Source organism: Ornithorhynchus anatinus, chromosome 14, assembly GCF_004115215.2.
Source record: "Ornithorhynchus anatinus isolate Pmale09 chromosome 14, mOrnAna1.pri.v4, whole genome shotgun sequence".
In the NCBI taxonomy this organism is placed as follows: domain Eukaryota; kingdom Metazoa; phylum Chordata; class Mammalia; order Monotremata; family Ornithorhynchidae; genus Ornithorhynchus; species Ornithorhynchus anatinus.
This window is the reverse complement of record NC_041741.1, coordinates 18,116,094-18,128,202: the sequence shown is the minus strand read 5'-3', so window position 1 is coordinate 18,128,202 and position 12,109 is coordinate 18,116,094. Positions and strand designations below refer to the sequence as shown.

Below are 12,109 nucleotides of genomic sequence, written 5' to 3'. Positions count from 1 at the left end.
TTTTAACTAGGACTGGTTTGATCCCGGCTCCGCCGCTTGTCAGCTGTGTGACTGTGGGCAAGTCACTTCACTTCTCTGGGCCTCAGTCGCCCCATCTGTAAAATGGAGATTAACCGTGAGCCTCCCCGGGGGACGACCTGATGACCCTGTGTCGCCCCCGGCGCTTTAGAACGGTGCTCGGCACATAGTAAGCGCTTAACGGACACCGACGTTATTATTGGCCTCACTAGCACTTGAGAAGCAGCGTGGCGCAGCGGAAAGAGCCCGGGCTTCGGAGTCAGAGGCCATGGGTTCGAATCCCGGCTCCGCCCCTTGGCAGCTGCGTGACTGTGGGCGAGTCACTTCGCTTCTCTCTCAGTTCGCTCATCTGGAAAATGGGGATGAAGACTGTGAGCCTCACGTGGGACAAGCCGGTGACCCTGTGTCTCCCCCAGCGCTTAGAACGGTGCTCGGCACATAGTAAGCGCTTAACAACTACCAACATTATTACCCTTACCTAGCGCGTTTTGATATCTTCCATTTTGGAAACGCACTTTCCATGAGAGATGATTTGGAATCCGCTCCTCTAGCGCTAACCTTGTCGCTCCGCTTCGATCTCGCCCGTCCCGGCCCACGTCCTGCCTCTGGCCTGGAACGTCCTCCCTCCTCAAATCCGACCAGACTGTTATTCTCTCCCGCTCCCAAGCCCTGTTGAGGGCACAGCTTCACCAGGAGGCCGCCCCGGACGAAGCCCCATCTTTCCTCGCCTCCCACACCCTTCCCGCGTCGCCCTGACTTGCTTCCTCCGCTCTTCCCCCCACCCCAGGCCCACAGCCCTTATGTCTGTCTTTTAATTATTTGTATTGCTGTCTGTCTCCCGCCTCTAGACTGGGAGCTCGCTGAGGGAAGGTCACTGCTTTACGGTTGAATCGTATTTTTCCAAGTGCTTGGTGCAAGGCCCCGCACGACCCAGTAAGCACTTAATGAATGCAGCGGAACGAATGGATGAAGGTAGAGTCGTAATTAACGTGAATGACGTACCTGGAGCGAGGCTTTCTAGGATCTTGACGCAGTTTAAACCTTAGCGTGAACGGATGGTGTCACCCTGTGGCCGAACGGTGCAGCAAAAGGAGTGGCTTGTTCCACTGAGCATCTGGAGAAAATGAGACCTTCACTAGTTTCTAAGAAGATTTTCGATCTTTAGCTCTTCAGGCGGACGAGGCAGCGGTTTTGCCGTGTCGGCCTAAAAGAAAATGATTGGAGTGGAGACAGCCCGGGCTCGGGACTCAGAGGTCGTGGCTTCTAATCCCGCCTCTGCCACTTGTCAGCTGTGTGACCTTGGGCAAGTCGCTTAAAAAAAAAATTGGCATCTGTTAAGCGCTTACTATGTGCAGAGCACCGTTCTAAGCGCCGGGGGAGATACAGGATAATCGGGCGGTCCCACGTGAGGCTCACGGTCTTCATCCCCATTTTCCAGATGAGGGAACTGAGGCCCGGAGAAGGTAAGTGACTCGCCCGCAGTCGCACAGCTGACACGGGGCAGAGCCGGCAGTCGAACCCATGACCTCTGACTCCGAAGCCCGGGCTCTTTCCACTGAGCCGCGCTGCTTCCCCGTGGCTTAACTTAGCTTCCACGCTGCTTAACTTCTCTGTGCCTCGGTTACCTCATCCGAAAAACGGGGATTAAGAGCCCCACCTGCGACCACGTGATGACCTTGTATCTCCCCCAGCGCTTAGAACAGCGCTTGGCACGCGGTAAGCGTTAACAAACGCCACTATTATCATTGTCATTATTGAGGAATAAAAATATTTGAAAATCTCCGGTGATTTAAAAGGCCCCGAGTGAATCCTTAATCATCAAGTAATCAATCAATTGTATTTGTCGAGCATTTATTAGGTTCAGAGCACTGTACTGAGTGCTAGAGAAGCAGCGTGGCTCCGTGGAAAAAGCAGGGGCTTAGGAGTCGGAGGTCATGGGTTCTAATCCCGGCACCGCCACCTGTCAGCTGTGTGACTTTGGGCAAGTCACTTTACTTCTCGGGGCCTCAGTTACCTCATCTGTAAAATGGGGGTGAAGACCGTGAGCCTCACGCGGAACAACCTGACTACCCTGTATCTACCCCAGCGCTTAGAACGGTGCTCGGCACATAGTAAGTGCTTAACAGATACCGACGTTCTTATTACCTGGGAGAGTACAGTACAACAGAGTTAGCGGACCTGTTCCCTGCCCGTAACGAGCTTGCGGTCTAGACGGGGAGACAGACATCACCCCCTGAGAAGCAGCGTGGAAAAAGCACGGGCTTGGGAGTGAGAAGGACCTGGGTTCTAATCCCGACTCTGCCGCTCGTCTGCTGTGTGATGTCGGGAAAGTCGCTTCACTTCTCTGGGCCTCAGTTACCTCATCTGGAAAATGGAGATTAAGACTGTGAGCTCAATGTGGGACGGGGACTGTGTCCAACCGGATTATCTTGCACTCATTCATTCATTCATTAAATCAATCGTATTTATTGAGTGCTTACAGTGTACCCTGTACTAAGCGCTTGGACGATTACGCTACAGTGATAAACGGACACGTCCCCCGCCCGCAGTGAGCTTACCGTTTATTTACCCCACCGCTTAGTATAGTGCGCGGCGAATACTATTATTCCCTCAAGCCGTTACTGTGTTTCAATCAATTCGTCAATCGTATTTATTGAGCGTTCACTGGGTGCGGAGCACTATACTAAGTGGGGAAGCAGCGCGGCTCAGTGGAAAGAGCCCGGGCTTCGGAGTCGGAGGCCATGGGTTCGACTCCCGGCTCTGCCGCTTGTCAGCTGGGTGACTGTGGGCGAGTCACTTCGCTTCTCCGTGCCTCGGTTACCTCATCTGTAAAATGGGGATTAGCTGTGAGCCTCACGTGGGACCACCTGATTCCCCTGGGTCTACCCCAGGGCTTAGAACGGTGCTCGGCACATAGTAAGCGCTTAACAAATGCCAACATTGTTACTAAGCGTTCGGGAGGGTACAGCACAACAATATAACAGATACATCCCCCGTCCACAACGAGCTTACAGTCTAGAGGGAGGAAAGCCCATGTTCTCTGTCTGGTAGCCCCAAGAGGCCTCTGGGAGAGGCGTGATGGAGCTGGAGGATTCTTAAATCAAGTTAAGGTTCTCTGGCTTCCAATTCTCATATTTAATATACTTCCGCGTTATTTTGGTATCCGTTTAGTAACAGGTCGCTCTCCGTCATCCCGAGGGCCGCGGACACAAGACGCTTGGTGATTTTTACAAGAATTCTCCTTTGCCCTCCCTTCTCCCCCTTTCTCCCTCCTCCTGCAAACTTCCCGACCCCTCCCAATATTTCATTCTGGTTTGTGTTGCGCTGCCCCAGATTTCCTCATTATCCCATCACCACCGGTCAAGAAAGGAGCATATGCCACTTTCTCGGGCATCTGGCATTCTGAGGAGCCGTTCACAGTAAGGAGGACTGAAAAGAGGCCTCAGTCACCTCCTTGAGGCCCCGAGAGACAAAGGAACCGCCGCCTTGGCAGACGGCCCAGCTTCGTTACTGACCCACGAAACAGGCCGGGGAACATCGCTCTTTCATGCGTGTTTCCACCGGAGCGCGGAAGCTGCGCCACGGGGCTTTGGGGCGAGAATATTAAATCCCTTTTCTCCTTCTTGGAGTATCATTTTCCGAGGGGGATTTACTATTCTATGCCTAGTCGCCCTTCAGTTCCTCCTTTTCAATTGGCGATTTTCATCAGACGTTTGTTCTAAGAGGACAGTCGGTTCCCCACGGCCGGGTAACGAGGCCGGGTAACTCCTCTTTGTGATCTTTCGTGGGAGAACTGGCATTTTATACCCAAGAACTCTCCGTTACCGGCGGAACCATCAGAGGTGATTAAAAGTTGTTCGGTTGACTTGTAAAGATAAGTGAAACTGATGCAAGTTGAAAAGATGAACTTTTTTAGGGGACCATTTAATTTTCATTATGGAAAATTCCAAAGGTGTTGAAAAACAGTCGTTTGCTTCCTGCGTTTCATTTCCCATCTTAAACTGGTAGAAAACTTTCTTTGACTTCCATATTTTTTTTTTTTTTACTTATCCTGGATCTAAAAACAGTCATTTGCTTCCTGCGTTTCATTTCCCATCTTAAACTGGTAGAAAACTTTCTTTGACTTCCATATTTTTTTTTTTTACTTATCCTGGATCTAGAGCCATTGAAATACAGTAGAAAGCGCGGCAATAGCCAATAATTAGGGGAAAGATGTAGGAAATCATAAGAACGTAGTTTTTGAATACTGAAATCCTCCAGGACTTAGTCCTGCCATCGAACAAGCCCTTAATTTCGTAATCGATGCTGACCTAAATAGCCTCTTTTTCCCGTTCTTATCTGAGCTCAAATTTCCTTTTCAAAGTGAGCCAAGTATTTAGAGAAGAATCTATCACCTCTGCTGGATATATTCTTAAGGGTCCACAATTGGCGGGCGGGGGATTTGCGTGAGGCATCTGATAGGCTGAAGATTTTATCTGTATTTCCTATCAAATCCACCGACCTTTAAGTAGACGGGGTTGAACTCCGACCCAATATGGTGCTAATCAATCGCGCTGATAATGCGAGACAGGCAGAGACTGGCAGACTCTCTGGTCTGGGGGTCACCCCTACCTCAGAGAGCTGCTGGCCTTGGGGATTCATTTTGGTGATTTTGTTTTTAAATAAAAAGAAAACAACACACAAGCCTTCGTATTTCAGCTCCTCTCCCCACCCCGGGGCTGGGGCCATGGGGTCTGGGGTCTGGTGAATAATAATAATAGTACTTGTTAAGCACTTACTATGTGCCAAGCACTGTTCTAAGCGCACGTTAATCAGGTTGGACACGATCCCTGTCCCACGTGGGGTTCACAGACTTAATCCCCATTTTACAGATGAGGTAAATGAGGCACAGAGAAGTTAAGTGGCTTGTCCAAGGTCACACAGCAGACATGCGGCAGAGCTGGGATTCAAGCTCACCTCCTCCAAGAGGCCTTCCCAGACTGAGCTCCCCTTTTCCCTCTGCTCCCTCTACCCCTCCCCGCTTCACCTCTCCGCAGCTAAACCCTCTTCTCCCCCACTTTCCCTCTGCTCCTCCCCCTCTCCCGTCCCGTCCCCTCAGCGCCGTACTCGTCCGTTTCTATCTTCATCACCCTATTTATTTTGTCAATGAGATGTACATCACCCCGATTCTATTTATTTGCTATTGTTTTAATGAGCTGTTCCTCCCCTCGATTCTATTTATTGCCATTGCTCTCGTCTGTCCGTCTCCCCCGATCGGACCGTAAGGCCGTCAAAGGGCGGGGACCGTCTCTATCTGTTACCGACCTGTCCATTCCAAGCGCTCAGTACGGTGCTCTGCACATAGTAAGCGCTCAAGAAATACTATTGAATGAATGAATGAATTAGAACCCAGGCCCTTCTGACTCCCAGCCCCACTGAGACACGCACGGGAAGAACTGCAGGTGCTTTCTTGCTTTCCCCACTCTGGGCTGGTGAGTCCCGCCTACCTCTGGCGTGAGAGTCAGCTCCAGGTTCACCCACATAGCCTTCATTTTTGGAGGAAAGCGAGCACATTCGCCTCCCCGGTCCGCTCCCCACGCACGAGTCCCTTCCTCCTTCAGAGCGTCACGGAAAGTCTCGCCTCCGTCTTCCCCGGGCACCGTCCCCTGCTCGGAAGATCTCGTCGTTGGAACTTCGAGCCGATCCATCCGTAGCCGTTAAAAGCCGCCGGTCTGTCGTATCGACCGGAAGGATTTTGCCTCATTAACGTCGCTAAATGCAAACCGCGCCAACCCGGCGGGGAACTGTTCTTAATGAATCCCAAACTATTATCGAAGTGGACGGATCTCCCCTCTCAGAGTTGCTCCGCTCCGAGATTCAAATGCCAACGCGTTTTCAGTGAATTCGAGCTCCATTTGAACCTCAGAGCCGACGTGGAAGTCTCTCCTATTAGAAGCGCAGTCCTGCCCTTTTTAAGGAGAAGCCAGCCTCCGCCTTCGGGAGCTCACGGAGATTTTAGATTTGCTTCTCTGGGAGTATAATCGGACACAAAGAGGTCTCGTTCGCCCCTTTGACCCCAGACTCGGCCGGGATGAGGGGTATCTCTCCTACATTCTCTCAGCTTGAAGTCTACCAAGTCGAGGCAAAGGAGTTTTGTTCGCCCGCTTCCAAGACGACGTACTAAAACCGAACCCTTGGTGGAAGCCTCTTTGTCTCTCATCACCCCATCTTATTCTCCCTCCCGTCCACTCTTTCGACGCTTCCCTCCCCCAAGCATTTGGGTGCCGACTCAAATTTGGCGAGCGCCCGCTGTGTGCGGATCAAGCGCTCGGAAGAGTTGTAAGTGCGACGCTTCTAACTGCTCTGTGCCTCAGTTACCTCATCTGTAAAATGGGGATTAAGACTGTGAACCCCCGTGGACAGTGGGTCAATCGTATTTCCTGAGCACTTTTCACATTTAGAGCACTGTATTATAGAGAACTGGGGAGAGCGACGGGCTTCTTCCCCGCCCACAGCGAGCTCACAGTCCAGAGGGGGAGGGGGACCGTGTCCCACCCAATTTACTTGTAGCCACCCCACCACTTAGTAGAATGCCGGGCACATAGTAAGCTCTTAACCAACACCGCAATGATTATAATTATCGTTGTTTTATTATTGATACGGTGAGCTTCATCCTCAAAGTGACGCGTAACCATTTGCCTGTCTTGTAGGAGTGTGCCTGAATCAGAGTTGTCTGGAGAAAACCAGACTTATCTACCCGCCTTCAGAGAAGCGGCGTGGCTCAGTGGAAAGAGCACGGGCTTGGGAGTCCGAGGTCACGGGTTCGCATCCGGGCTCTGCCACTTGGCAGCTGGGTGACTGTGGGCAGGTCACTTCACTTCTCTGGGCCTCAGTGACCGCATCTGGAAAATGGGGATCAAGACTGTGAGCCTCACGTGGGACCCCCTGATGACCCCGTATCTCCCCCCAGCGCTTAGAACGGTGCTCTGCACATAGTGAGCGCTTAACAAATACCAACATTATTATTATTATTCTTTACCCAGGAAGCACTGCACAGCGTGGCTCAGTGGAAAGAGTCCGGGCTTGGGAGTCGGAGGTCATGGGTTCGAATCCCGGCTCTGCCACTTGGCAGCTGTGAGACTGTGGGCAAGGCACTTCACTTCTCTGGGCCTCAGTTACCTCATCTGTAAAATGGGGATTAACTGGGAGCCTCACGTGGGACGACCCGATTACCCTGTATCTCCCCCGGCGCTTGCAACAGTGCTCTGCACGGAGTAAGCGCTTAACAAATACCAACATCATCGTTGTTATTATTATTACACCCTGTCAAAGACTTTCATCACCGGATACTAATAATGGTATTTGTTAAGAGATTACTATGTGCCAGACACCTTATTAAGTAGAGGGGTAGATACAAGATAATCAGGTCGGATACAGACTTCGTCCTTCAACGGGCTCAGAGTTCGATCAGAAGGGAGAACAGACATTGAAACCCCGTTTTACCGAGGTGGAAACTGAGACACAGAGCATTTCAGTGACTTGCCCAAGGTCACACAACAGGCAAGTGGCACAGGAGGGATTAGAACCCAGGCCCTCTGTCACCAGGCCAATGTTCTTTCCACTAGGCCACACTGCTTTAAGACCCCCATCAGGAACTAGAGAAGGCAGGGTACAGGTTCCAACATGTTACATGTTAGAGAAGCAGCGCGGCTCAGTGGAAAGAGCCTGGGCTTGGGAGTCAGAGGTCATGGGTTCGACTCCCGGCTCTGGCACTTGTCAGCCGTGTGACTGTGGGCGAGTCACTTCACTTCTCTGGGCCTCAGTTCCCTCATCTGTAAAATGGGGATTAACTGGGAGCCTCACGTGGGACGACCCGATGACCCTGTATCTCCCCCAGCGCTTAGAACAGTGCTCTGCACATAGTAAGCGCTTAACAAATACCAACATTATTATCATTATTCCAATATGGCTGGCATAACCAAGATGGGAAGGCGGATCCCAGTCATCGGACACTCCATTTTTCCCCACCCACTGGTCAGGGCAAACACCAAACTCTAAGGTCGGGCCATGCTGCCCTATGTTCCGCTCCGGCTTCCTAATGTTTTTGACTTCCCTGTGTTGGAAGCAAAGATAAACCCCTGCAACAGCGGATAAACCATCACTTTCTCGCTACCTAATAATGTCGGTATTTGTGCAGCGCTTACTTTGCGCAGAGCGCTGCTCTAAGCGCTGGGGGAGAGACAGGGTGATCGGGTCGTCCCACGTGAGGCTCGCAGTTAATCCCCATTTTACAGATGAGGTAAGTGAGGCGCAGAGAAGTTAAGTGACTCGCCCACAGTCGCACAGCTGACAAGAGGCGGAGGCGGCATTCGAACCCATGACCTCTGACTCCCAAGCCCGGGCGTTTTCCACCGAGCCATGCTGCTTCTTAGGGGTCCACCTCAGAGATATCACAGACAATTCCTGCTGAAACTAGCATAATATCCCACCCCCGGAAGCCTATCCTAGATATTCCGCAGCTGCAAGAATGCCCTCGACAGAAAGGGAATCGCTGGTGATGCTCGCCGTTTTAAGAACTATTGAATGCATTCGCGGCTTTTTTCTGTATCCGCCCCCCAAATGCCAGCACTCCCAGTGAATGCGTCCAAGGCAAATGAGAGGTCGAGGAGGATTAGGATGGAGAAGTGGCCACTGGATCTGGCAAGGAGGAGATCATCGGTGACCTTCGAGAGGACGGTTTCCGCGGGGCGAGGGGAGCAGAAGCCAGACTGAAGGGGGTCAAGGAGAGAAGTGGAGGAGAGGAAGCGGAGACGGCGGCCGTAGGCATCTCACTCAAGGAGTTTGGAGAGGAATAATAATAATAATAATAATGTTGGTATTTGTTAAGCGCTTACTATGTGCAGAGAGCCCTGTTCTAAGCGCTGGGGTAGATACGGGGGAATCAGGTGGTCCCACGTGAGGCTCACAGTTAATCCCCATTTTACAGGTGAGGTAACTGAGGAACGGTAGGAGGGAGATGGGGTGATAACTGGAGGGTGTTGTGGGGTCAAGGGAGGGTTGTTGTTTTTTAGGTCAGGGGATCACTCATATATATTGAGCTCTTGCCATGTGCAGAGCGCTGCACTAAACACTTGGGAGAGTGCGATGTAACCGAACTGGTAGATACATTCCCTGCACACGACGAGCTCACGGTCTAGACGGGGTGATATACGTTACTATAAAAAAATAAAATCAGAGAGAGGTACATCAGCGCTGTGGGGATGAGGGAGGGGTCAATAAAGGGAGCAAATCCAAGGGCAGGGGTGAAGCGGAAGGGAGTGGGAGAAGAGGAAATGAGGGCTCAGTCAGGGAAGGCCTCGTGGAGAAGACGAACCTTCAGTAAGACTTTGATGGAGAGTCATTGTCAGATAGGAATAGGGAGGGCGTTCCAAGCCAGAGGCGGGCTCCTTGTGGGCAAGGAATGTGTTGTTGTTGCTCCCAAGCTCTCAATGCAGCGCTCTGCACATAGTAAGCGCTCAGTAAATACGACTGAACGGAGGGATGTGGGCGAGAGGTCGGCCACGACATAGATGAGCTTGAGGTGCAAGCGAGTGGGCCGGCATTCAAGGAGCGGAGAGTGTGGGCTGGGTTCTAATAAGAGAGCGGCGAGGTAAGGTAGGAGGGGGGCAAGGTGATTGACGGTAAGGGCAGACATGAGCATGTTTGAAAGCAGTTGGGAAAAAACCACTGGAAAGTGAATATTTGAAGATGGCAATGAGGGAGGGAAAATGGAGGGAGCCAGGGCTTTGAAAAGGTGGGAAGGGATGGGAAGTTGCAGGTGGAGGGAGTGGATTTCATCCAAACGGATTTATTGAGCACTTACTGTGTGCAGAGCACTGTGCTAACCGCTTGGAAAGTACAATTCAGCAACAAAGAGACGATTCCTGCCCGCAGCGGGCTCACAGTCTCTACCCCGGGGCTTCGAGACGGAGCAAGCGATCGATCTCCTCTTGAGATACCGCTGGGAAAGATGGGAGAGTTCGGAGATTAGCGGCTGGGAACTTGAAATGGATTGGAATCGCCGTCTCCACCCCTGCAGCCGGCATTCTCCCCAGCATGTCTTTCCTTCCTGGAGCCAGCCCCTGGAGCCTTTGAAGCAGCAGGACCACTGGAGATTTTTTTTGGAAGAAATCAATAACCTTATTTGGCGTTTCTGAAAGATACAGGACAGACATTCACCTCTTGGCTGGCACTTACATTCGCTGGATGATCTTTGTGATTTCCCGAAAAGCCCAATCAGTAGCAGGGAGCACAGAATTCTCATTTTCTTCCTCTCCCACTCTGACTCCCACTTCCCTTGCGTTTCCCATTAAATTCTCTCCGCTCTCTAAATAGGAGTGCGAGAGCGTGTTTCCTGAGGCGAGTAACTTCCTTTGCACTCAAAATCTCTCAGGATCAGTATTTGGAGAATTTTAATGTTATAAAAACAGACAAAATTCTGGGATGATGAAAGAGTGAGAATTTAATATACTGTCAGGAAGACTTTCAGGTTGAGGTTTTTAACTCTACCTGGTGAAGTGGAGTAGGCTTTATTTATCCTCACTGTGACTCTGAGCCTTGTATTGGGGAAAATGTCAGGAGACTTGTTCAGAGTGGAGTAATGGGCCTACCGGACACCGTCATCTCGAGAATGCCTTTTCTAAATTTCACAAAATATCCCCCGCCCGACCTCAACTAGCTCTCCATTGGTGTTTTATACAATAAGAATAATAATAATAATAACGGTTTATTAAGCCCTTACAATGTGCCACGTTCTATACCAAGTGCTGGGGCGGATACAAGCAAATCGGGTTGGACACAGTCCCTGTCCCACATGCGGCTCGCACTCTGAATCTCCATTTTACAGATGAGGTAACTGAGGCCCAGAGAAGTGAAGTGACTTGCCCAGAGTCCCACAGCAGACAAGTGGCGGGGCCAGGATTAGAACCCATGACCTTCTGACTTCCACGTCTGCGTTCTATCCACTACGCCATGGAGGCGTGAGTGGGAAAAAGGCAGTAGAAGATTGTACCAGCCTCTCCCCTTTTTCTTCAACTCCTTTGTAAGCTCCTTGAGGCCAAAGATCATGTCTGCTTACTCTATTATACTCTCCCAAGTTCTCAGTACAGTGCTCTTGCTTACGGTGGCCCTAATCCGGGCTCTGCCACTTGTCTGCTGTGTGACCGTGGGCAAGTCACTTCACTTCTCTGGGCCTCAGTTACCTCACCTGTCAAATGAGGATGGAGACTTTGAGCCCCATGTGGGGCAGGGACTGTGTCTGACTCAATTATCTTGTATCTATTCCAGCGCTTAGAAGAGTGCTTGGCACATAGTAAGCGCTTAACAAATGCCATCATTATGATTATTATTACAGTAAGAACCCAGTGAAGGCCACTGATTGATTTCCCCTTTCTTCTCTCTTCCTCTCTCCCCACTTTCATCTCTCCCTCCAGCCACTTGCCCAAATTCTGGGCTCTTTAGGGCGGGATGCGTTCGTGTCCTACTTATTCAGAGCCAGGCCCTAGGCGCCGCACGTTCTCTCTGATCCTGCCTGTGAATAAGGACTTCAGAGGAGGAAGGAGATACCTGAATCCCTGTTTGGTCTCTGGAAGAGATAAGATGTCCCTACCAAGATCTGAAAAAAGGAAAAAATCCATCTGTCCCCGTCCATTCCTGCAGCCTCAGTTTCCTGGGGGTGGCAAGCCCTGAGCAGGACATTTCCCCCTCCTCTCCATGGGCAGTGACAAATTATCGGAATCCACGTGGGCGCTTTCTGAGGACTTGTATGGGAATTCTGCGGTCCATAGTTAGGATTCGTAGGATATCCATAAGATAGGTCTCCAGATTCTTCCACAAGGAAGAAAATCCACTTCATATCAAATCAGACACATTCAGTATCAGAGAGCCTCAACTGTGAAACTCAGTAGTTCTCTCTGACCTTTCGACTCGTACTTGGAATGATAGGATTTGATTCCATTTCCAAGCCGCTTATCTTGGGTTTATTCTTGTTACTCTAGTTGCTACTGGTTTTAGCTTGTCCGCAGGAAACGCAGTGCCAATCAGTTTTGTTCCCGAGGTGACAGGAAACCCTGGT

At 50.9% G+C, this 12,109-nt stretch overlaps 1 protein-coding gene and 1 long non-coding RNA gene across 4 annotated transcripts in view; one reads left to right on the top strand and one right to left on the bottom strand.

The window, feature by feature from the left end:
* Nucleotides 1–5,703, bottom strand: part of LOC103170030 — a 33,587-nt gene extending 27,884 nt beyond the window's left edge. Inside the window, exons 1-2 of the long non-coding RNA XR_485930.3 lie at nucleotides 5,505–5,703; nucleotides 1,021–1,132 (exon numbers count right to left, since the gene is read on the bottom strand). This is a non-coding gene — a long non-coding RNA (uncharacterized LOC103170030). The remainder of the gene's footprint in view (nucleotides 1–1,020; nucleotides 1,133–5,504) is intronic.
* PTPRR (protein tyrosine phosphatase receptor type R) overlaps nucleotides 1–12,109 on the top strand; it is a 193,879-nt gene that overhangs the window by 119,886 nt on the left and 61,884 nt on the right. The window lies entirely within an intron of this gene.